Source organism: Pleurodeles waltl, chromosome 4_1 (genome assembly GCF_031143425.1).
Source record: "Pleurodeles waltl isolate 20211129_DDA chromosome 4_1, aPleWal1.hap1.20221129, whole genome shotgun sequence".
Lineage (NCBI taxonomy): Eukaryota > Metazoa > Chordata > Amphibia > Caudata > Salamandridae > Pleurodeles > Pleurodeles waltl.
The window spans coordinates 477,253,256-477,277,707 of NC_090442.1; the positions used below are offsets into that span (position 1 = coordinate 477,253,256).

General features: G+C 49.3%; 1 protein-coding gene across 6 annotated transcripts in view; it reads left to right on the forward strand.

The window, feature by feature from the left end:
* PPFIA2 (PTPRF interacting protein alpha 2) overlaps positions 1 to 24,452 on the forward strand; it is a 1,804,029-nt gene that overhangs the window by 1,690,513 nt on the left and 89,064 nt on the right. The window lies entirely within an intron of this gene.

Sequence of the window (24,452 nt, forward strand, 5' to 3'; positions counted from 1 at the left end):
CTGAGAAGGCATCTATTGCCCACACCTCCCTGACTTAAGTCAGAGAGCAAAACTGAGGCAGAAGCAAGTTCTCCTTCGTGGCAAACAGATTCAACCATGGGAGGCTGAACCGCTGAGTGATGTCTTGAAAGCCAAGAGTAGAGAGACACAGGGAGATGGACGATGGGAAGGACCTGTTCTACTGATCGCCAATCCCATTTTCCTTCCCCGGAAGATAAACTGCCCAAATCTTCCTGACCAGCAGGTAAAGGGATGAAACCATCCCCTCTGCCTGTTGATATCGGCTCTGACAATCTAGTTGTCTGTATGAACACAAAGTGAATGCCCCTGTATCCGAGGATAGAACCAGAGTAGGGAAGCTCTTACTGCAGCCAATTCCTTCCAATTGGAGGAATTGAGGCCCATATTTAAACTCAGTTTGTGCTGAATTATCATCATTGTTCTTAACGCTAATTCAGCACAAACCTAACTCCATATTTATACTTTGGCACTAGACAAGTTATGGAGTTTACGTCATTTTCTAGATGTGGAAATCTACCTTGCGTCAATGAGATGCAAGGTAGGCGTTCCCATGCAGAAAACGACGGTATGGCACTTGTGCCATATTTTTCCCCCCATGCTAAAATCTAGCACAGGGAGGTGGGGCCTTAAACAATGGCGCTAAGCTTGTTTAGTGCCATTATTTAACACCTGGTTCAGGGTAGGTGTTAGGGGACCTGTGGGCCTTTTTCCATGGTTGGAGACCCTCACAAACCCCCACCCACACCAGGAAGAGACCTAAGTATGCGGGGATCCCATCCATGTAAGCAGAGTTGAGTATTTGTTTTTAAGTGCCATAGGAGGGCCTAACTTTGGTCCCCCTACATGGTGCTGTGTCCAATGGCCATGCCCAGAAGACATAAGTCCCCTGGGCATGGCCATTGGGCTGGGGGGCATGACTCCTGTCTTCACTAAGACATCAGTCATGTCAGTGAGGTTTTAACATAAAAAAATTACACTAGTCTTGGCAGAGGCATTTTTTGGCATCTGCCCGTACTAGCGTCATCCTCTGACGCTAAACCCTTTTCCCCCCTATGCCTCACCCAGCCCGGGTAGCATCCTTTGTTATATTGCTAGCCGGGCCTTACCTCCGGCTAGCCTCATACCATAAATATGACGCCCAGCTGGCGTCTTGGTATGGCGTTAGCCGGCGGTAAACTTTTTGACGCTGAACTGCATTAGTGCAGTTCAGCTTCAAAAAGTATAAATATGAGCCTGAGTGCCTCTAGGCTGGAGCACTGGCCCTGTGGTGTGAGGCCCCAAAAACTGCACCCCAGCCCTTCTTGCTGGCATCTGTGATGATAACCAGAGAAATGGGCTATTTTAACTGGAACCCCTTCTGCAAGTTGCCTTGAACCAACCACAACCACCAGTGCAACTCCACCCTGATCTGAGGAGAGACAGAAAACAAAGCCTTGAAGTCTTGGGGAGAGGGGATTCTACCTGCATAACAAATGGTGTACCAAGGAATACAGATATAAACAGCTCCAAGGTACAAGGGCCATAACTGAAGCCAACCACAGGCAGGCAGAAAGATTTGAAAGATGAGCCACAAGCCTGGTGGCCCTGTCTGGGAAAAGAAACATCACCTCCTGTCCATACAAAACAGAGCCCAGAGGAACTGGATCATCTTGCAGATTGGTCTTGGCAAGATTAAACAGGAATCCATGGCTCCTCAGAATGTGGCACACCTCCATGACATCGTCTTTGGCCTTGGAAAAAGAAGAGCAACTGATTAACCAGTCACCCAGATGTGGGTATACGTGGATACCAGCAGTATGCAAAATACCCACCAAGGGAGCCAAGAGCTTGGTACACACTCTTGGCGCTAAAGTTAACCCAAAGGGTAGGACTCAAAATTGGTAATGGTGGTCCCCAATTGCGAAACGTAGAAACTGCTGGTGCCCTAAGATAATCGGCACATGAAGGTAGGCATCCATCAAATCCAGAGAAACTCTCCCTTTCTTGGCAAAGGGAGCATGCTTTGCAAGGTTGTCATTTTGAAGGTTTGGTGCACCAAAAACCCAATCAAGGCCTTCAAGTCCAGAACCGGACAAAAGTCCCCTGAAGGCTTCTGCACAAGGAACAGAATTGAATAAAACCCCTGACCCCGTTCCGACTGTGGAACTGGGACAATAGCCGCCTTCTGTATTGATGACTGAAACCCCATCCAGCAGTGCCTGTCTTTTCACGGGGTCCCTGGGCAGCGGGGTAATCTTGAAAAATTCCACCGGAAAGTCTGTGAACTTCAAACGATAACTGTCGGACACCGCATGGACTGCCCAAGCATCTGAACCGGTGGACGCCCAAGTCTCTTTGAAGTGCCACAAATGCCACCCCACTGGAACATCCAGATGATATTCATGATTTTTGAGGCACAGTACCTGAGGAATCAGCGGCCGAGGGCTGGAACCAGGATTTATCAGAGTGAGGTGCCCTCCAGGCAGGACCTTTACCCCGAAAGGGCTGAACTGCCCCCCAGAGGAAGAAAAAGGACAGGCTCTTTTGTAGGTAAAACTGTAACCACTAGGAAACTATTTCACAGGAGCAATCAACTTCTTTTTCTCTGCAGTCTTTTTAACCATATTTTCCAATTGCTGCCCAAACAAATTGATGTCATAAAAAGGAAATTTCAGCAAAGCAGCTTTCTGTGAATCATCGCCCTCCCACCCCCTCATGTACACATCAACAAGTAATGGCGGGCCGAAACAGCAGCCCCTGAGGCCACCGCCGGGGAACACAAAGGCCCTCATTCTGACCCTGGCGGTCGGTGATAAAGCGGCGGCCAACCCGCCAACAGGCCGGCGGTCCAAAATATGCAATTCTGACCCTGGCGGGAACCGCCAACACAGCCCGCCGCATTAACACTCCGCCCGCCACGGCGGAACAAACAAACAGCGCGGCGGTCCCCGCCAACAGCCAGGCGGCAGACAATGTACCGCCCACCCTATCACGACCCACCAATCCGCCACCTTTTCCGGGGCGGGAGCACCGCCGATAAAAACACGGCGGAAACAGACTACGAACGGGAAAACGCTCACCTCCACATACTCCACGCGAGATTCCGGCAGTATGGAACCCGAGTTGCAGGTCATCCCCGCACTCCTATACCTGCTCCTGTACCAGGAGCACGCCCGGCGGCGCGGAAGACATCGGTGAGTACTGCACCTACGACACAGGGGAGGGAAAAGATTACCGGCACACACCCACCCACCCACACCCACTACAACACACACATCAATGCATTCCCACAGATCACTGTCACAACCCACAAACCCCCCCCTCCGAAATAATGCAAAGACCAAAAGAAGAGATCTTAAACGGGCAGATATATTGAAAAATGGACAGCAGTAATCCCAATAAATAAATAAACTATGTACAAAATATATACAGCTACTAAATGTAGTCCAACCACTGTCCGTGGACCACAGGGGTCCTGAGCAAAGGGGCAAGGCCCAGTCCCACGACAAGAACTCCACGGACAGAACACTGCAGGGGCATCAGAAAGAAAAAAGGACAGGCACCTCAGGGGGAAGGGAAGGGGGGGCACCTCAGCCACTTGAGTACACGACGCCAGATCCACGAGGGGACTCCATGACCACTGGCCCATCCTGGGGAGAGCAAAGCCACAGTCCATACAGTGGGTGGCCTGCCCACTGGGCCATCCTGGGGAGAGCAAAGCCACAGTCCAAACAGTCCATACAGTGGGTGGCCTGCCCACTGGGCCATCCTGGGGAGAGCAAAGCCACAGTCCAAACAGTCCATACAGTGGGTGGCCTGCCCACTGGGCCATCCTGGGGAGTGCAAAGCCACAGTCCAAACAGTCCATACAGTGGGTGGCCTGCCCACTGGGCCATCCTGGGGAGAGCAAAGCCACAGTCCATACAGTCCATACAGTGGGTGGCCTGCCCACTGGGCCATCCTGGGGAGTGCAAAGCCACAGTCCAAACAGTCCATAACAGACTCCACTGCCACTGGAGGAGGCATGTTGGCCAGAGGACATCCTGCAGCCCTGCCCGAGACAGATCCTGCCCTGCCACGTCTGCCAAAGGGCCAGCGGTTCCTGCCTGGAAGGGCCCAGTTCAGCGGTTCTTGCCTTGAAGGGCCCAGTTCAGCGGTTCTTGAGACGGCGGTCCCCAGCGGAGCGGTGCTGGAGACGGCGGGGCCCAGTTCAGCGGTTCTTGCCTTGAAGGGCCCAGTTCAGCGGTTCTTGCCTTGAAGGGCCCAGTTCAGCGGTTCTTGAGACGGCGGTCCCCAGCGGAGCGGTGCTGTAGACGGCGGGGCCCAGTTCAGCGGTTCTTGCCTTGAAGGGCCCAGTTCAGCGGTTCTTGCCTTGAAGGGCCCAGTTCAGCGGTTCTTGAGACGGCGGTCCCCAGCGGAGCGGTGCTGTAGACGGCGGGGCCCAGTTCAGCGGTTCTTGCCTTGAAGGGCCCAGTTCAGCGGTTCTTGAGACGGCGGTCCCCAGCGGAGCGGTGCTGTAGACGGCGGGGCCCAGTTCAGCGGTTCTTGCCTTGAAGGGCCCAGTTCAGCGGTTCTTGCCTTGAAGGGCCCAGTTCAGCGGTTCTTGCCTTGAAGGGCCCAGTTCAGCGGTTCTTGAGACGGCGGTCCCCAGCGGAGCGGTGCTGTAGACGGCGGGGCCCAGTTCAGCGGTTCTTGCCTTGAAGGGCCCAGTTCAGCGGTTCTTGAGACGGCGGTCCCCAGCGGAGCGGTGCTGTAGACGGCGGGGCCCAGTTCAGCGGTTCTTGCCTTGAAGGGCCCAGTTCAGCGGTTCTTGCCTTGAAGGGCCCAGTTCAGCGGTTCTTGCCTTGAAGGGCCCAGTTCAGCGGTTCTTGAGACGGCGGTCCCCAGCGGAGCGGTGCTGTAGACGGCGGGGCCCAGTTCAGCGGTTCTTGCCTTGAAGGGCCCAGTTCAGCGGTTCTTGAGACGGCGGTCCCCAGCGGAGCGGTGCTGGAGACGGCGGACATTCTATGGCCAACTGCTCATTGCCTGGTGGTGCCCTCCTGGGCAGCGGGGATGGTGCTCCTTCAATGCCCACCTGGGCTGTGGGTGGTGGGGCCCTCCTGGCCAGCTGGGCTGGGTCCTCCCTGGGCAGCGGCTATGGGGGTGGTGGGCTCTCCCGGGGCAGCTGTGCCGGTTCCTCCCGGGGCAGCGGCTATGGGGGTTGCGGGCTCCTCCTGGGCAGCTGTGACGGGTCCTCCATGGGCAGCAGGCCTGCTGCCTGACTTCTCCGCCTTGCTGCCCTTGCCCTCCTTAGTCGGGAGTCTGTGGCCCTTTCCTCCCTTTGGAGCTGTGGCTGTTGACGGTGGCTGGCTAGTGTCCTGGGGGGATATCGAATCCGGGCTCCGGCGGTGGCCCTTCCGCCTTCTGCTCCTCTTCCCAGGGGGTGGGCTGGCTGTCCCCTTGCTGCTGGGCGAAGATCCAGACCTTACGGGCTGGTGGACTCCAATACCCCTGCACCCTTGTCAAGGGGGCTGCAGGGCTGGTGGTGGCTGAGGTGCTCTTTTTACCCCGACGAGAAGGAGGGGGGGGCTCAGGGTCAGGAAAGAAGGTAGCAGTAGAGAGATAGATTTTCTTGGGACAATGGATAGTGGTAGGTACAGTGGGTATGGGAGTGGAGGGAGAGGATGTGGTTGTAGGCGAGACAAGTTTGCTGTCTTTGGGTGCAGGTGCAGGAGCGGGAGGCTGTCGTGAGGTGGATGGCTGTTGGGTGGGTGGGTGGCTGCGTTTGTGTGGTGTGGAAGAGGGGGTGACAGACACAGTGGGAGAGGACACAGGGGACGTGTAAATGGCAGTGGGGGTGGTGACTGCACGTGTGCGGACTGTAGTGGAGGGTATGCTGGTGATGGAAACACTGGCTGATGGTGAGGTGAATGGAGGTGTGAGTGTAGACGTCACAGGGAGGGAGGAGGGAGACGAGGAGGTGGGGGTCACAGAGGTGGTAGTGACTGTTGGCATGTCTGCATCGGAATGTTGCTTGTGTGAATGTCTGCGTGATCTGTGGTGCTTATGTTTGGATGAGCTGCTCTTGGGTGTTGAGGTGTGTGCAGGCTGGTCTGATGGTGTGGGTGGGACAGGCAGAGGAACAGGAGACTGGGAGGAGGGAGTTAGTAGAGGGAGGCAGGAGACAGGGACAATGGCTGCCGTCAGTGCTGAGGCCAGAGCCTGGAACGATCGCTGATGGGCAGCCTGACCCGAATGAATGCCCTCCAGGTACGCATTGCTGCAATGAACCTCCCTCTCCACCCCCTGGATGGCATTCAAAAGGGTAGTCTGCCCAACAATGAGCGTTCGGAGGAGGTCAATGACCTCCTCACTGAGGGCAGCGGGGGTAACAGGGGCAGGGCCTGAGGTGCCTGGGGCGAAGGAGATGCCCGGCTTCCTGGCAGAGCGGGCACGGGGCGAACGCTGAGGGGCTGCTGGGAGGGCGGAGATGGTGCGCTGGGTGGCGGCTGTACCTGTAATGGCGGGGGGCACGGATGGTGCCACCCCCGCAAGGGAGCTCCCTTCCGAGGACGTGTCCGTGTCGCTGCAGGGTCCAGTCGTCCCCATTGTGGAGCTCCCCTCGCCCTCCGTCTCACTGGTCCAGTCAGACTCTGTGGCATGGCCCTCCTGGGCCATGTGAGATGCAGCTCCCTCCTGCCCCGATGCCACTTCTCCTCCGCCTGATGATGCTGATGCACACAAGCACAGAAAGACAAACAAAAAGGGGGGGGGGGGGAGAGAAATAAAGAGATTTTGAGTACATGGATCACCGGTACAGTTAGCGGACATGACAGACACAGATGCCCCCTGCACTAAGTTGCGCACTTGGGGTCCGCTACGCATTCCGTGGAACATGCCCTACACGCCTAGAGTTGACAACTGCACCCATGGATGACACGGCCCAGGGATGGCTGTACTGACACACTACTGAGGGTGGTGGCTGGGGACACAGGGGCTTACGGGGGTGCCCAGCCTACAGATATCGCCCTGGCCTAGGGGGACCCCCAGCCCTCCTCCCCCACCCAGACACCTCCACTGCGCGACAACAGAGTAGATAATGCTTGTACTCACCCCCTTGTGTCTGCTGTGCTGCCCTCACGCGCCCATCCAAATCAGGGTAGGCCACCGCCAGGATCCGGAACATCAGGGGGGTCAGTTGACGGCAGGCACCCCGCCTACGTTGGGAGGCCATCCCCAGCAGAGACTCGGCGGTCTTCTTGGTCCCGCGGCGGATGTCCTCCCACCTCTTGCGGCAGTGGGTGCCCCGTCGATGGTGGACCCCCAGGGTCCGGACTTCCTTGGCGATGACACGCCAAATCCCGATCTTCTCATGGGCGCGGACCTATGTGACACGTACAGGGAGGGAGAAATACCACGTTCAAGTTTGTCTGCATTTTCGTTGCCAGTGGCCCGACGCCCCCCATCCCCGCCAGGCCCCCCGCCAGGCCCCCCGCCAGGCCCAACATGCCCCCCATCCCCGCCAGGCCCCCCTCCAGGCCCCCCGCCAGCCCCAACATGCCCCACATCCCCGCCAGGCCCCCCGCCAGGCCCACCGCCAGGCCCCCCGCAAGCCCCAACATGCCCCCCATCCCCGAAAGGCCCCCCTCCAGGCCCCCCGCCAGGCCCAACATGCCCCCCATCCCCGCCAGGCCCCCCGCCAGGCCCCTGCCAGGCCCAACATGCCCCCCATCCCCGCCAGGCCCCCCGCCAGCCCCAACATGCCCCCCATCCCCCCCGCAAGGCCCCCCGCCAGCCCCAACATGCCCCCCATCCCCGCCAGGCCCCCCTCCAGGCCCCCCGCCAGGCCCAACATGCCCCCCATCCCCGCCACGCCCCCCGCCAGGCCCCCCGCCAGCCCCAACATGCCCCCCATCCCCGCCAGGCCCCCAAGCCAGCCAGTGGCCCCAAATCCATATTGAATTAAACTCACTTGTTGGTCTGGAGGACCGTAGAGTAGCGCATACTGGGGGAGGACCCCATCCACAAGTTTCTCCAACTCCTCTCCAGTGAAGGCAGGGGCCCTTTCCCCAGTCGCAGCAGCCATTGTCCCTTCCAGACCGAGGTCACAGCAACACTTGCAGTATAGGTCCTCTCCTGTGAAAGTTCAAGTCGCAAGTGGATAAGTAGATAGAAAATGGCGGTCACGTCCGCGGCGGTGCGTACCGCGGCGGTGCGTACCGCCACCGCCGGCGCCCTTCGCCATTGGCTCCTGAAACCCATAGGCTTCAATGCTAACCAATGCGGCTTCGCGCCGCGGTCTTCGACCGCCGACCGCCGCGGTGTGCCACGCCAGCGCATTGACCTCACATCCCATTGTCACACTTCACAGGTCAGGCAGCCGCCATTTCGAGGGTCCACATGGCTCAATTTCAACTGCGTCACACAGGCCTAGGCCTTGCATAGCCACTCAGACACGCCATTCACTGCATAGAGAATCGTTTACTGTGCAAGCTGTGAGTACGTACCTGTGGGTTGCTTGACTGTGTGCTCCATGTTGTCCTTCCTAGGCACCGTCCGCTGGGTTTGGCGAGGAGACGGATGAATCCTCGCGTGTACCGACCGCTGGTGGACCTGTCGACAATGGAAGAACGCCACATTATCCTGACCTACCGGCTTGACCGTGCCACTATACATGAACTGTGTGCCCAGCTGGAGCTCGACCTGATGTCCCCCATCCGCCAACCCACAGGGATTCCCCCTCTGGTGCAGGTCCTGTCAGTACTCCATTTCTTGGCAAGTGGGTCATTTCAGACAACAGTGGGAATTGCTTCTGGGATGTCTCAGCCCATGTTTTCGAAGGTGTTATCCAGAGTGTTGTCTGCCCTGATGAAATACGTGAGGAGCTACATCATTTTCCCTGAGGTGGGCGAATTGGCTACAGTGAAGGGTGATTTCTACGCCCTTGGACATATTCCCAACGTCATTGGTGCCATTGATGGGACCCATGTGGCTTTGGTTCCCCCAAGAGACAGGGAGCAGGTGTACAGGAACAGAAAAAGTTACCATTCCATGAACATCCAGGTGGTGTGTTTGGCTGACCAGTACATCTCGCATGTAAATGCCAAATTCCCAGGGTCAGTGCATGACGCCTACATCCTGAGGAATAGCAGCATCCCTTACGTGATGGAACAGCTAGAGAGACACCGTGTATGGCTATTGGGGGACTCTGGGTACCCCAACCTGTCGTGGCTACTGACCCCAGTAAGGAATCCCCGGACCAGGGCAGAGGAACGGTACAATGAGGCCCATGGGCGTACTAGGAGGGTGATCGAACGCACCTTTGGCCTCCTAAAGGCCAGGTTTAGGTGCCTGCATATGACAGGTGGATCCCTAATGTACTCACCTAAGAAGGTGTGTCACATCATCGTGGCCTGCTGCATGCTTCACAACCTGGCTTTGCGCCGCCAGGTGCCTTTCCTGCAGGAGGATGGTCGAGACGGTGGTGTTGTGGCAGCTGTGGAACCTGTGGAGAGTGACGAGGAGGAAGACGACGGGGCTGAAACAGACAACAGGGACAGAATCATTGAACAGTACTTCCAATAGGACACAGGTAACAATTCAAACATAATTTAGTAAATGTGAACTACTCTCCTGCATCTCTGCTGCCTGTCTATTTGCCCCAGTGTATGATGACTGAGTTGTGGCTTTTCCCTCCCTATTTCAGATCTGGGGTCCCCACTACGAGTCCTGTGCTTCGTTTCCCCATGGACTACAGCTTTGTGGCAGCTGTTTGTTGACTTCACTATGTACAAGGACATATTTGCACTGTCATGTCAATTACAATATTTTGAAATCACAGCCAGACTCCAGATAGTTTTGTGCAAAATAGGTGTTTATTTCAGTGCTCAAAATGGGATGGGTGGTTTCAAGTGGGTGGGGGCTATGGTGAAGGAATGTCCATGGCAGAGTCCAGAGTAACAGTCACACAGGTGCATTGTCCAGAGGCCTGTGGAGAGATGGAGCATGGGCAGTTCAAGGATGGACAGGGTGACAATGTGGGACAGTGGGATGACATCAGGTGGTATCCTTTGCTGGTGGGGGTCTTGACATCCTACTCTGTCTTCTTGCGAGATCTCAGGGCCCTCTTGCGGGGTGGTTCTTCTCCTGCAGGAGGTGGGGGTCTGGTGGGCTGCTGTTGTGCGGGGGCCTCCTCTCCACTAGCGCCGGCGGAGGTGGTTGGCTGTTCTTGGTCCAGGCTAGTGGCAGGGGCCCTTTGTTGTTGTTGAGTGTCCGTCCTGGTGTTGATGAGGTCCTGCAGCAGCCCTACCATGGTAACCAGGGTGGAGGTGAGGGCTCTGATGTCCTCCCTGTACCCCCGATAGTGTTCCTCCTGCAGTACCTGGATCTCCTGGAACCGGGCCAGTACCGTCGCCATCGTCTCCTGGGAGCGGTTGTATGCTCCCATGATGGTGGTGAGGGCCTCGTGGAGAGTGGGTTCCCTGGGCCCGTCCCCCCCTGTCGCACAGCTGCCCTCCGAGTTGCCCTGTTTCCCTGGGCCTCTGCCCCCTGGCCGGTGTGCCCACTACCACTGCCCCCAGGTCCCTGTTGTTGTTGGGGTGGTGGGTTATCCTGGGTGCCCTGTAGTGGTAGACACACCGCAGATTGACGCGCCCTGGAGACAGAGGCATGGGCCCGCTGGGTGGGAGCTGTGCTGGTGTTCCCAGAGGGGTTTGGGTCTGTAGTGGCCTGTGCCTGTGTGAGGGGAACCGACTGTCCAGAGGTCCCCGATGGTCCGGGCTGGTCATCAGTGTCCAGGTCGACAGAGCTGCTGTCATCGCTGACGGCCTCTTGGGTGGGGGGTGTGGAGAATTCTGGGCCCTCCGTGGCGGTGTGTTGACGGTCGGGTCCTGCAGGGGTATAGAGGTATGGTTATAGTTTCAATGTGTGGCATATGGGTGTATCTGTGGGTTCCCGTGTCCCCAAGTGCTGGCATTCGTGTGTGGGGGCTTTGGTGAGGGTGGCTTGTGGGGGGGATGTGTATATGCATTGGGCATGCTTTGGTGATGGGTGTCCATGCTTAGTGGACGCATGCAGGCCTAGGTTTTGGGATGTGTGGGTTGTGATGGTGAGACATTGGCAGGGAATAGGTGTGCTGGGGGTGGGGGTGAGGATGGTGGTGGGGGTGAGGATGGTGGTGGGGGTGAGGGTGGGGGTGAGGATGGGGGTGGGGGTGAGGGTGGGGTTTGAGGATGGGGGTGAGGGTTGGGGTATGATTTGGCATGCAGGTGGGGGGGAAGCAGTAGTGAAGCTTCAACTTACCAATATCCATTCCTCCGCCGACTCCTGCGAGGCCGTCAGGATGCAGGATGTTCAAGACTTCCTCCTCCCATGTTGTAAATTGTGGGGGTTGAGGTGGGGGTCCTCCGCCAGTCTTCTGCACGGCGATGTTGTGTCTGGATACCATGGAACGCACCTTCCCCCGTAGGTCGTTCCATCGCTTCCTGATGTCTTCCCGATTTCTGGGGTGCTGTCCCACAGCGTTGACCCTGTCGACAATCCTCTGCCATAGCTCCGTCCTCCGGGCAATGCTGGTGTATTGGACCTGTGTGCCGAAGAGCTGGGGCTCTACCCGAACGATTTCCTCCACCATGACCCTGAGTTCTTCGTCTGAGAAGCGGGGGTGTCTTTGGGGTGCCATGGAGTGGTGTGTATGATGTGTGGGGTGGAGTATCTGTAGTTAAGTGTGTTGAGTGTGGTGGTGTGTGTTGTTTTGTGTGTGGATATTGTGTGGGTGATGGTGTAGTGTGCCTCTGTGTGATGGTATTCTGTGATCGCTGATGTGTCTCTCAGTGCTTCTTTCTGAATTTTTGGTCGTAGGGGTTTGTGGGTGATGTGGGTGTGTGTTTTATATTGTATTGTGTGTGTGGGAGTGGTGTGTGTATGTGTATCAGGTGTGTGGAATTCAAATCGTCCAATGTGGCTGAGTTTTGTTCGTTTGTGTGTATTCTGACCGCGGCGGTGTGTACCGCCAATGGAAAACCGCGTTTGAAAGACCGCCGCGTGGATTCGTGGGTCGTAATGGCATGGGCGTATTTCTGTTGGCGTGACGGTGGAGGTTTGGTCACCTCCACTTTTCCGCCGACCGCTGGTCTGGCGGTCTGTTGTGGCTGTCGGATTTTCGGAGGTTTGGCTGCTGCGGGTCAGAATGACCGTGGCGGGTTACCGCGACCGCGGCGGAATTATGGAGGATTTCTGACCGGCGGTAGGCGCCTTTTACCGCCGAGGTCAGAATGACCACCAAAGTGTCAAAAGACAAATCCGAAAGGAAATTAACTTGCTGCATCAGAAGAGCAAGGATGACTGAACAGTCTGACCCTTCTGCCATGTTGTCAGCAAAGGACTGGAAATCTTGCAACAATTGAACCATGTAAATGGAATATGTTTGCTCTCACTGCAAAATTGGCTGCTGCTGCAGAGGCCCTCTTCATGGCCCCTTCCACCTTTTTATCCACAGCATCTGGAGGTGAAGCATCCTCAGAAATAACATTTCCCTGTGTAGATAAACCTTCAATAAGATTATCAACCTTAACCACAGCAGGACATTCCTATGAATAGTTGGCAATGGGATACCGCTCTACCAAAAAGCAAGGAAAGCAAGACTTATTGATAACCTTCCATTCATGTTACAACACCTTTTTAATCACAGCATGCAAAGGTACAGTCAGGTTCTTGCAGCAAGTACTGGGTCAAGAAGTAATTCTCATCAGGTGCCAAATCCACTCCAGGAAGTCCAAATTGGTGCACAAATCCTGCAGGACCTCGGAAAGCTCAGCTCCCTGAATGAAACAGCCCTTTTTGTTTTCCTCCTCCAAGTCACCAACATCCCCCATAGCCTCATTTGACTCCTGCCTTCGAGGGATTTTAGGGCAGGAGGGCCTTCTCGGGCTCTAGAAGCAACCTCCACAGCCATAGCAATCATCGGCTGCAAGGAGGGGAGTAAAGGAGGTTCTCGAGATGGGCCAGGGGCGTCCCCAGAGTCTGTTGCCATTATGGCAAAAGGAAAGACAGTGCCACCGCTACAGCAAAAATTAAACCAGTATTTTTTACTGCTTGTCAGGCGCATATGTTAATTGTGGATACTTTTTTCTAATCTTGATAATGCAATAGCAGTGCATTTTGGTATTCTTGGAGATGATGTAGGCAGTCTACAAATCAACAGGCTTGTGCTAAGGCTTATTGACTTTCAGATGATATCTCTTACATATCTAAATAAATTACAGATCAAACTTTAAAACAACAAACACAATCCTTGTCAGGATGAACCACAAAAGTCCCTTTATCAACCTATGCTTAACCCGCTGATATCTATCCACAAAAGCAGTCAGACTTAACTCAGAAATCTTGTGCTAATTATTTATGCAGCACACAAACAGTAATAAAGCAAAACACAACACAAGAAAAATTGCATGCTGACTTAGAACAATAGAGACAATTTTCATAAATAGAATGACACTAAAATGAATCAAGTCCAGTCAGTAGAAACCGAGTTCCTAAGTTTTTAGTGAAAAAGAGCACCTAAAAGATACACAATGTGGACTTGGCCTGTTTTCCATCTACCTTAGGACTTTGAAGAGATTTTGAAGAAAAATTACTGAAAAGATAAAGTTCAGTAGTGCAAGGCAGCTGGTTGTGTCAGAAAATTAGATGTCATCATCAGAGAGCTGCTCCATGAAGTCATGGTGAAGATTTCTACGTTCAAACTTTGTCATTATTTTGGCAGTCAAAAATCTCAATTGAGACAAAGCTGCAGGCTGTAGCTGACAAGGGCTCCACATGGCCAGATACGGTTCTGAAGAGTAGCCTCTGAACAGGATTTACTGCCGCAGTGAAGGATGTAGCTGTCTGGCGAAGCACCTTAGGTGGAATGACAAGCAGGTAGATCCTAGTCTCCTCTAGATTCTCAGACCACTTTTTAGTGGAACATTTTTTAAGTCTCAAGTTTGGGATTTCGAATCGACAACTTTAGCACTACTTTCAAACATCCCGTACTAGGAGGGTACCACTTAGAGAGTAGTGAGAGCACATAGGAAGCAAGTCATAGGATATGGGCGCTCACAGTGAGTCAATATAATAGCATTAACATTCCAATTTTAACATGGTGCTCCTGGCAAGAGGATCTTCCTAACTCCTCTAATGTTTCCAGGGAAACTCACAATGACAAAACCACAGCTGTCAGGGCACCCATGAATATATAATTCCAAGTAAGTAATATATCAATATGTAATATATAATGGCATTAATACCATGGAGAGTTTCAAGCTCAATTTATTGTTCAACAAAAAAGTTCATCATAGTAACCACAGAATTGTCCTTTGACATCCATGTTCATGTAGTAAACACAGTATTGAAGTCAGTATCCATGTAGCACATACAGCCACAGGATACTGACTTCAATACTGTGTTTACTACATGAACATGGATGTCAAAGGACAATTCTGTGGTTACTATGATGAACTTTTTTGTTGAACAATAAATTGAGCTTGAAACTCTCCATGGTATTAATGCCATTATATATTACATATTGATATATTACTTACTTGGAATTATATATTCATGGGTGCCCTGACAGCTGTGGTTTTACCACTTAGAGAGTAGACTTACTTCTGGCAAGGTCCAGGTTTGCGTATAAATGTTGTTGGAGATTTTGGTGTCCCTGCAGCCCAAAACAGGAGACCAGCCAACTAGGCCTTGGTGTCACTCTGGTAGTTCTGAGGTCAAGCAGCAACGAAAGCCTTGAGCAGCAGAGTAGGCCTTTGAGGGTACAAGACAGGCTTCAAGTGGCAGGGCAACCCTCTGAGGCACAAAGCAGGCCTCAAGCAGTAGGGTAGTCCTCTAAAGTACAAGGCAGTCCTTCTGGGTGCTCTGCAAGTCCAGGAGGGAGCTGAAGAGTTGGGCTGAGGGTCTAATGTTTATACCTGGTGCCAGTCTTTGAAGTGGTAGAAACATTTAGACCCCCCCCCCACGCACACACACACATCTGGTTAAAAATTCAAACTGGTGTATGTTGCTTTCTGTATGAATGAACAGCCTGGTATTTATGAGGCAAAATCCCTGGAAAAAAGATTTTCTGCTTCTTTTTACTGGCATATAACAGGAGTCGGGTTGCTCCAAGTTATTTTCCTTAATGGTGCAGCAGACGGATGTGGCATTTGATTCAATTTGAGCATCCGTCTTCATTGGTGAGTTGAAGAGTGGCTGCTCGAAGGAAAATCTGAATCTGTGCATGGCATACTGATACTAATGAGATAGCTTTTTGCCTTATATGCTATTTTTGGTACATAAATGAATTTGAGGATATGGGGGTCATTACGACCAAGATCTGACCGCCATGCGGCCGCCAATGCGGCCACACCCCCGCCGCGGCCATTTGGAGATCCCGCTGGGCCGGCGGCCGGCGGTTTTCCGCAACAATGGAGCCGGCGGTGTTGCGGCCGTGCAACAGGTGCAGTTGCACCCGTCGCGCTTTTCACTGTCTGCACAGCAGACAGTGAAAAGCCGCATGGGGCCCTGTCAGGGTGCCCCTGCACTGCCCATGCCAATGGCATGGGCAGTGTAGGGGCCCCCAGGGGCCCCACGGCTCCCCGTACCGCCAGCCTTTTCATGGCGGTTCAGACCGCCAGAAAAAGGCTGGCGGTCAGGGACACGTAATTACATCCGCCGGGGCCATTTTGGCGGAAAACCGCCGGCCCCGGCGGTGCGACCACAGCGCTACCGCCGCGATCAAAATACGCCGGGAGGCACCGCCAGCCTGTTGGCGGTGCTCCCGTCGTTTTGGCCCGGCGGTTGTAATACCGCCAGGGTCATAATGACCACCATGGTCTTTAGTGCGTTTTCAACCTCAACATTATGCATTATTATTCCAAGGGAAAGAAAGTCAAACTGTAGCTTGTGTGGTGCAACTTCCATCAAGAACCACTTTTTGTGCGTCATATGTCAAAAAACAGCAGTAGACCTAACTACATAGCTCGTTTGCTGTACAAGTAGCTTTTGAGGAGAGTGCATTACCCTGTTTACGACTTTTTGACTCATACTTTCTAAGATTTGTGGGCTCTGTTGGTCGTATTTGGTGGGTACTGCTTACCTCCTGTAGAAAAGGGAGACAGTATCTGGGACCTTCTGCACAAATATGCCATGTTTCTATGCCAGAATAAAAAATAGAACTAGGTGTTTTCTCTATAATAATTGTGGTGCTAAGGAGCGCACAAATTGTGGTTGGTGTCGAAAAGGCTCAGTGCTTCTGCTAGCACACCCGGTCCTTAGTAAACTTACAAGGGGACGCGTATAGGTTGATGAATCTTTTGAATCGCATGGAGTATCCTAGTCATGCAGTGACTACTCAATCAATAACTAATATCAATAATAAAGGAACCACTCTCTAAGACACAACGTTAACCATACTAATTAAGAACAACCACTACACAAAGAATGTTTAACAAGGCTTTATTCCCATTGATTACAATTCTAATCATCTGCTAATTTAATCTTTATTAATCAATCTTTATTAAATCACCTTGCTAAACAACACTATCCTGCGCTATCAACGGACACTCCCGCTTCCAGTGTCCCACGTTTCCACACAAATGACACAGTAACATCTTTTACATTCCCTGCATGTCATTCTGGAAAACAACAGTCCCTAAGTCCGGACCACGCATCATGTCATCTCCACGTCCTCTACCTCTCGCTTGAGGCTGAAACATAACATGCTGTGGCAGCATAGGCGATACTATAGCTCCTTGCACTCCTGTCTGAGCTGCTTTTATTTGCATCACCATTGGTTTTTCTGTCAACGTTTTCTGCTTCATTTCAATCTCATCACTACAGTATTTTGCATATTGCAACACCTCATCAATCGGCTTTACCTGCCAGGAAATTAAATGACTCTTGATTATCTGCCCTACTTCTGGTCGCAACCCTTCGACAAATCTGAACACAAAATGCAACATGTCTTTCAGCTCAATTGCTTCCTTACCACTGTACTCCTTAAATGCTTTCAATAATCTTTTATAATAGGTATGTATTAACTCTTTAGACTCTTGAACCGCTCTATCAATCCACTGCCAATCAATGTTTTTGGGAGAAATCCTTGTCTTCAGGAACTCAATCACCTTATAATAAGTTTTTCATTACCTCAAGTGAAGGTGCACCTGTTACTTTATCCCTTTCTGGTTCTCTTGTAACCAATCTACTGCTTTCTTACACTCAACCCACAAGTCAGCTGGTACCACTATCTCCAATAGCAAGTTCAAGTCTTACCACAGACATTTGGAAAGCTTCACAAATCTCTCTATCTGTTGATACGACGCAACCGGCTTCTCTCTCAATTTTGGATAATCATTTGTAAATGACAATATATCACTCCTGTGCCATGGAACATGAACAAACTGTCCTCCTGGAATTTCTCTCATTGGAAGCATCTTTACTGATTCCCCTTTTTGAACATCTTCAGACCACTCTTGTGAATCTTGCTTTCGTTTGTCTTTTTTCTTTGTCCATCTACCTTCCCACTGCTCTAATGCTCCCCAAATCTTAGCACTCTGCAACAACTCCCTCAAATGAGCCTTCATTCCTGCTGTTCTCATGTGTTCAAAATCCTTTGCCTCAAAATCTAATCTGTAACTGCGTTTCAAAGGCTTTGTTTTCTCAATCTCAATGTCATGCTTTTCTGCTAGCTCTGCTAACTTCTGATGTATTTTACTCACTTCCTTTGTAATCTTTGGGCACAAATAACTCTGCTCTTCTTCTGTGTAAGATTCAAATCTGTTCACACCCATTGTTCCCTCATCTAGCTCTGTTGCTTCTATATTCAACCTTTCACGACTTATTTGATCTTCACTCTTGGATGCATTTTGAGGAGTGTTCAAATTATCTAGCCACTCGCTCAATTGCTAAGCTGACAATACCTGTAATGAAATGTTACTCGCATTTCGCACTGATAGCTGTTGCACCACTGCACCTGAAGCGTGCGGTGTCAAAAAGTTCAAACTCTGACTCGTATTCGGGCCATTCACTGCATCTGGAAGCACTACAAGTGGACTGAGATCGATTAAAGGTCTAGATCCATTAAAAGTCTGACAGGATCATTTCTTTTGCACAAATAATGGTACCGCTGGACCAACATTAATTGGTAGCGATATTGCATCTGGAGCTGCCCTAACACTTGCACCTTGTGGGAATGTCACCCCCTTTGCCTGATTCATGACTGGTGTAATATCTGACTGGGTTCCTGTCATTGGGGTAAACTTTGGCAAACCCTGCGCTTGTGCGGAAGGCAATAATATTGGTGTCGGATCTGTCTGAACCAGCATTGGCTTCGGGAACACTTGCTCCCTCGGCACTATTATGTTTGAGACTGTCTCAAGAACTGGTACATCTGGATAAATTCTCTGAACTGAAGGTGGTTGCGTCTGTGCTTGGACCACAGTAGTTGTCCCTGCTTTAGGTGTACTCTGTGCTACCCCTGAAATCTGTCCACCCTCTGTCTGAACTGCTCCCTCAGTTCCCTGCACCTGTGACGGAGCTGTCGTAACAGCACTAATACTCGGACCCCCTGCATATGTCGTTAAAGGTAGAGGTCGATCTCTTAACAACTGCGTAATGAGGTCCTCAACATCAGAATCCTCATCATCAACATTAGACTTTCTCTTTTTCTTTCTTCCCACACTTTCATCCTCTTTAGCACTATCTTCCTTCTCTGCCTCATATCCCTCCGTGATGGCAGGAAACAATTTGATATCCTGGTATGTCACTGCTCTCCATTTCTTTTGTTCCCAGTCCCATCTAGCTTCAGCTAAAGATTTCTCTACTCGCTTCATCCTCCTTTTGAACTTCATCTCTTGCTGCTGTCTGGCCACTAGCTCCCAAACCGCTAAAGCCTCAAACTGTGCTGGTCACGGTAACGGCTTCATGTCATATAATGCCATTCATAATTGAGCCAAAATTCTCAAATTAAACGTTCCATGCTCCAGAAATGGTAAAGACCCTTGGTTTTTAGTTAACTTACACCATTGCTGCAACCACAAACACGGTGCTACACCTCGTTCCTCCATCACAATGTAAGCCGGAGTATTTTCCGGTGGGGTCGGCTCCCCCACTGACGCTTTAATGTAAGTATTACCCTTCATCGCAATCTTAAATGCCTTGAAAAACGTAATTTGATCTGCTTTGTTTACTTTGATTCAATAATGAAATTACTTTTACTCCCAAGATTCCCTTCACCTGCTTACTCAACCAATTGCCTAGTAAGGACGGCTGCCAATCCGCTCGCGACCTCTCTTACTAACCAACCTATTCCAGCGCGGCACACTCTGATGTCACACTCACACACAGCGGCTGACAAAGTCTTATGGCTCGTCCTCCTACTTCAACTCACACAACTAATGCACATTATTTGGAGCACCTTTAACCTTTAACCAAATAATAACTAAAACAAACCTGCTGGTTTACTACAGGAAGGGACAATCACTTTAGAAACTTTATGGATTTTCACTAATGGCTCTTTTGCTCATGTAGCTATTCCTCTTTCTCAGTCTCCCACACTGTAAGCAAAATTCGACCCGCAAATTTTACTCTCAACTGATCAATGGGTCTGTCCTGGTGCACATAGAACTCGCCAAATATCAGTTGAAATTTCTTTTACTCAATAACACACACACTGACACGTTGACCGTGCCCAATCAACCTACTAAACCAGACAGATTACAGCATATAACCAAGTGTCTCCTACACTTGTCAATATACTCCGGAGTCTTAGACCACGCAGGGTCCGTACGTCACCAACAACCATGTGGATAATTTTTTTGCACGAAGCGCCACACACATATGAATTTCGACGACTTCCCTACTCTCATACTTCGGAGTACGCACACCCCTACTAACCTTAACTGGAGTACACAGACTCCTTACTTTACCTCACATACATCACAATTCACCTGCAATTTGCTTAAGCCTGTGCAAGCGCAACCTACCACTTTCACAATATCTCAAAAATACATTGAGAACATACCTAACTTTACTAGCAGGATCCAGGATCTGGGAAAGTCATTTCTGGGCTTAAGGGGACATCATCTTTGCTACAATTGCCACTTCAGAAAAACAAAATTCAAACCTCATAAAAATAAGAACAACTAACCCGAACTTAAACTACCACCATAACCAAGAATCACCATATAACCAGTCCTTCAACGAAACTAACCATCAAGCTGCTACTAAAAACTAAAAAGGCTACTAGCGCGCCTGGTCCTTATTAAACTCACAAGGGGACGCGTATAGGTCTATGAATCTTGTGAATCGAATGGAGTATCCTAGTCATGCAGTGACTATTGAATCAATAACTAATATCAATAATCAAGGGACCACTCTCTATGACACAGTGTTAACCATGCTAATCTAGAACAACCACTACACAAAGAATGTTTAACAAGGTTTTATTCCCATTGATTACAATTCTAATCGTCTGTTAATTTAATCTTTATTAATCAATCTTTATTAAATCAGTTAATGGAGAAACATTTTTCTCAAAGGAAACATGTACAACAATTATGAATATCGGCACTAGAATGTAATTCAGCAATTTAGTTTGTCAGATATTTGTCACCGTCAACGTCACCCCTGACAGCCTACCTAACCAAGATTAGCATTAGCATGTGGGTCTATGTTCAAAAACAATTTAGAAAACATTAATTTTGGAAAAATCTATCTAAGAGTGAAACTCTATAAAACAGCGCAGTTGGTACCTAGAAGAAAAGGCACAGAATAGTCAGTCACATTTTCGTAGCTACCTATCCAGGATGGATCAGCAACAAGTCAGTCTTCGTCCTCAGGTCATCAGTCAGCCAGCTATGGATTAGGCTCACAGGGTATGAGCCCAATATCAGCACCTCGAACAGTGTCTCTTGACGTCATCAATCTCTCCCCGAATTCACCTAAGTTCTGAAGTCTTAGCCCCTTGTCATGACTTTTTATTAGGGTCTCCCAGTCCATCCCCCTAATTGCTAATTGGTCAGTCGATCGACAGTTATGATTCTAACCTATAGTTTTTATTTACCAAATCTCCTAATTTGTAAATTAGTTCACTTCACATAACGCTGATTGGTTCTTCTTGCGATGAGGACATCATCTGGCTCTTCAGGTATCGAAATTGCTGCATCTGTCTCTCCAATCAGTGCTTCTATTGTTCAAGTCCTGGGAAAGTACATTTGTCTACACTACACATAATTGTTTCAAATTGTCTTCATCATCTCCTGTCTGACGGTACATTGCAGAACTCTGAGCGGTTCAAGGTCTCTGTCCCTGGTTACCAGTCCTTGCTTCAAATTCTCCATGTTCAGAGCCAGCAAGGCCCAGTGGAACTAGGCCTCTGGTTCAGCTAACTGAACAATACAAAACAGAGTTTATACATTTCATTATGATATATTGCTACAATTTTCTCGTATATTTTCATTATTTTGCACATTTTAGTCACTTTAGTACATATGGTGATCCACATTTTTCAAACGCACACATTATTTTCTATTATTAATTTCTCTATGCATTTTCTCACTAGTAAACACACATATAAGTCATTAATAATTTCTTAATTAACATATCTGCTGCAACACTTCCTTTCTTCTATTTCAAGTTGGGTACATTACAGCAAGTAAGGCAGAATGTGTAGCTGTGAGAAAATAGATTGTTAATTGATGTATGAGGTAGTCCACCACAAGTACTGCCACTGTTCTTTTTGGGTCCAGTAAAGGTTTCGGTAATTTAAACCTGAGCTCCACCGTTGGTAGTTATGGCACAAAGCAGAAAATGTGTAAACCATTTAATCAATCAATCAATATAAACTTTATTCATTTTAAAAAAGAAACTATAAAGGACAAAACAATGTGTAAATACATAGAGATCATGGATAGCTAAAACATTGGCTATAAGTGACATTGAAAGGAGACAGTTAAAAATAATAAATGAATAAATTGCCACCCATCAAAGACCCAGTTATTGCATTTATCATGGCAGACAGTACGACTGTTATAACTATGGCCAACAGCCTCTGAAAAGAGCAAACCAAAAAGCTATGGCAAATCTTTCCTCCGGCTGATAGCATGATGCAAATATTTAACTACTGCTCAGCAAACAACAATTGATGTTAAAATGTGTTTATCTTCATCATCACCGTGATCCAGACCATTAATTGGCCCAGTAAAAATGAACCATAAAACTACAAAATGCAAATGAAATGTAAACATTAGTGGATCATGAGAGAATCACAAGGAATGATAAAACTGCATTCTAGATATTCTACTAACAGGTGTGCAAATATGGGGATAGCAAAAATTTGGAAGAAGAATAAACCAGGCCTACGATGAATACAATTGTGTATTTTCAATACTGGTAAAAAAAACTATTTTTGTATATAATAACCACAAAGCAAACAAACTGCAAGAGCGTTTGGAGGCGCATACACACATGTACGTAGTTATTTCATGCTGACCTAAGGGAAGCAGAGAAAACTTCTAATGGTTCAAAGTCTACATCTCAACAACAGCCATCATTACCACGGATTTCTGTGGTCAACAAATATGGTTCTTTGCCGGTTTTAGGAAATAATAAAAGATAATGTGGCATGGAGGTTTTGTTTACTCAACCCTCAGTCTAATGCTTTCCCCATAAAAAAATATTTTCAACAAATGCACATCTGATTCCCGACTACTTTTAGGATCATCAAAGACGGCTGGTTTGTCCAATCTTATAAAACCAGATTTCAGAAACGTAAGCCATGGAATATATTTTCCATTGTCTCAGTCCAGGCAGTCAAAGATTATTAATTGGTTAAAGATTGCCTTTTAATTGCACCAGGTTTGCAACCAAAGCTTCAGGGGAGCGCCCCTTATGTTATCCTCAACATACCTCCGCCCAAGCTCCTCGTGGCACTCAAAATATGGGCAGCAGGAAGGCTGGTATAATAACCTGCAGCAGAAGTGTTTTTATCCTGTCTGGAGGCAAACATGCTTGGAGGACCCCCACACACTAGGGCCGTAAGTGGCCACTGGGACACATTGAGGGACCTGATTACAAGCTGATTGGTGTATTCTGACCCCCGTTGAATTACGAGTTGAAAGGTATTTAAAACATCCGATAATTATCGGATGCCTTAAATAACTCAACTTTATTTACATTTCAGCATGTCAAAGCTCTCGAAATTTTATGGAGGAAAAGCATACAGTATTTACGTTATCATGTGAATTTTGGTGTGTTAAACACAAAAATTTATGTTATTCCCCACAAAATCATAACAGGTGTTATTTATAGTGTCCAATAAATAACTTGCCCCGCGATATTGTTATTTATCAGGTGCAATAAATAGCACATATACTTCTAATCAGGCACTGAGTATTATATATTGCCAAAAAGTGCAATGAGTTTCCCCCTACCAAGGGTATAAGATTAAAGAGAGCACCAATCGTCTGAACATATTTGAAACATCTATCAGTGACTTCACTATTCCAGGCGAATCCATATTTTCCTCCAAGTATGGGAAGCTATTCACCACTTGACAGAACATTTCAATTACAGTTAACGGGTGTCAGATTAGACCTCTTCTCACCCACATCATAAGGTGGAACGTTCTATAATAATTATGCATATCCAAATTAGCCATGAATGAAGGACTGTAAGAGCCGCTTGAACCTCAGGTGTCTGAGCTAATAAAACAACATCATCTGCATTGATTAGGGAAGGCTCAATATAGTCTGCCTTTCCGATGGACATTCTACATGGCTTGGACCAGATGAGATTTACGGTTGTTAATGTATAAGGTGAAACGTCTAGGTTCTAATATAAATAATATAAATTCCGATGCACCCATCTGGACAATATAAACAGCTGTGAGCACTCACAGTTTGTTTCGTAATGCACTCTGTCTGATAAATGTAAGTGAAAGCAATGTAAAAAGCTAAGCAGGGCGAGATCCAGACTCAACCATAATAATTTCTGCCAATGTTTGGACGGGTTAACCAGGTCAAATGCAGTGGAGAGGTCCATAAAAGCGAGGTACAACCAGCTGGTTTTCGCAATCACACATTTTCCTGCTAACAGAGAAAGATTCAGGCACTGTTCAACTGTGTCCAGACCCTTCGAGACTCCATATTGACAGGGAATGATGATGTGTTGTTCATCAACCCAGATTATATATATGATTAAATATCACCCTGCCAAGGTTTTTTGCTGAGGAATCATTCATTGAAATAGAGTGATAGCACTGTCAGTTCTATCCCCTTTCTTAAAAATGTCCACATTCACTAAGGTTGCCCAAGAAACAGGTAACGTATTCAGTAACCTGGAATTTAAACTTTAGTAAGCAGGGGAGCCCATAGGTCCACGTTAGACTTAAAAGACCTATGGGAACCCCATCTGGGCCTGGAGCTTTCCTAGAGGGACATACCAGAAAA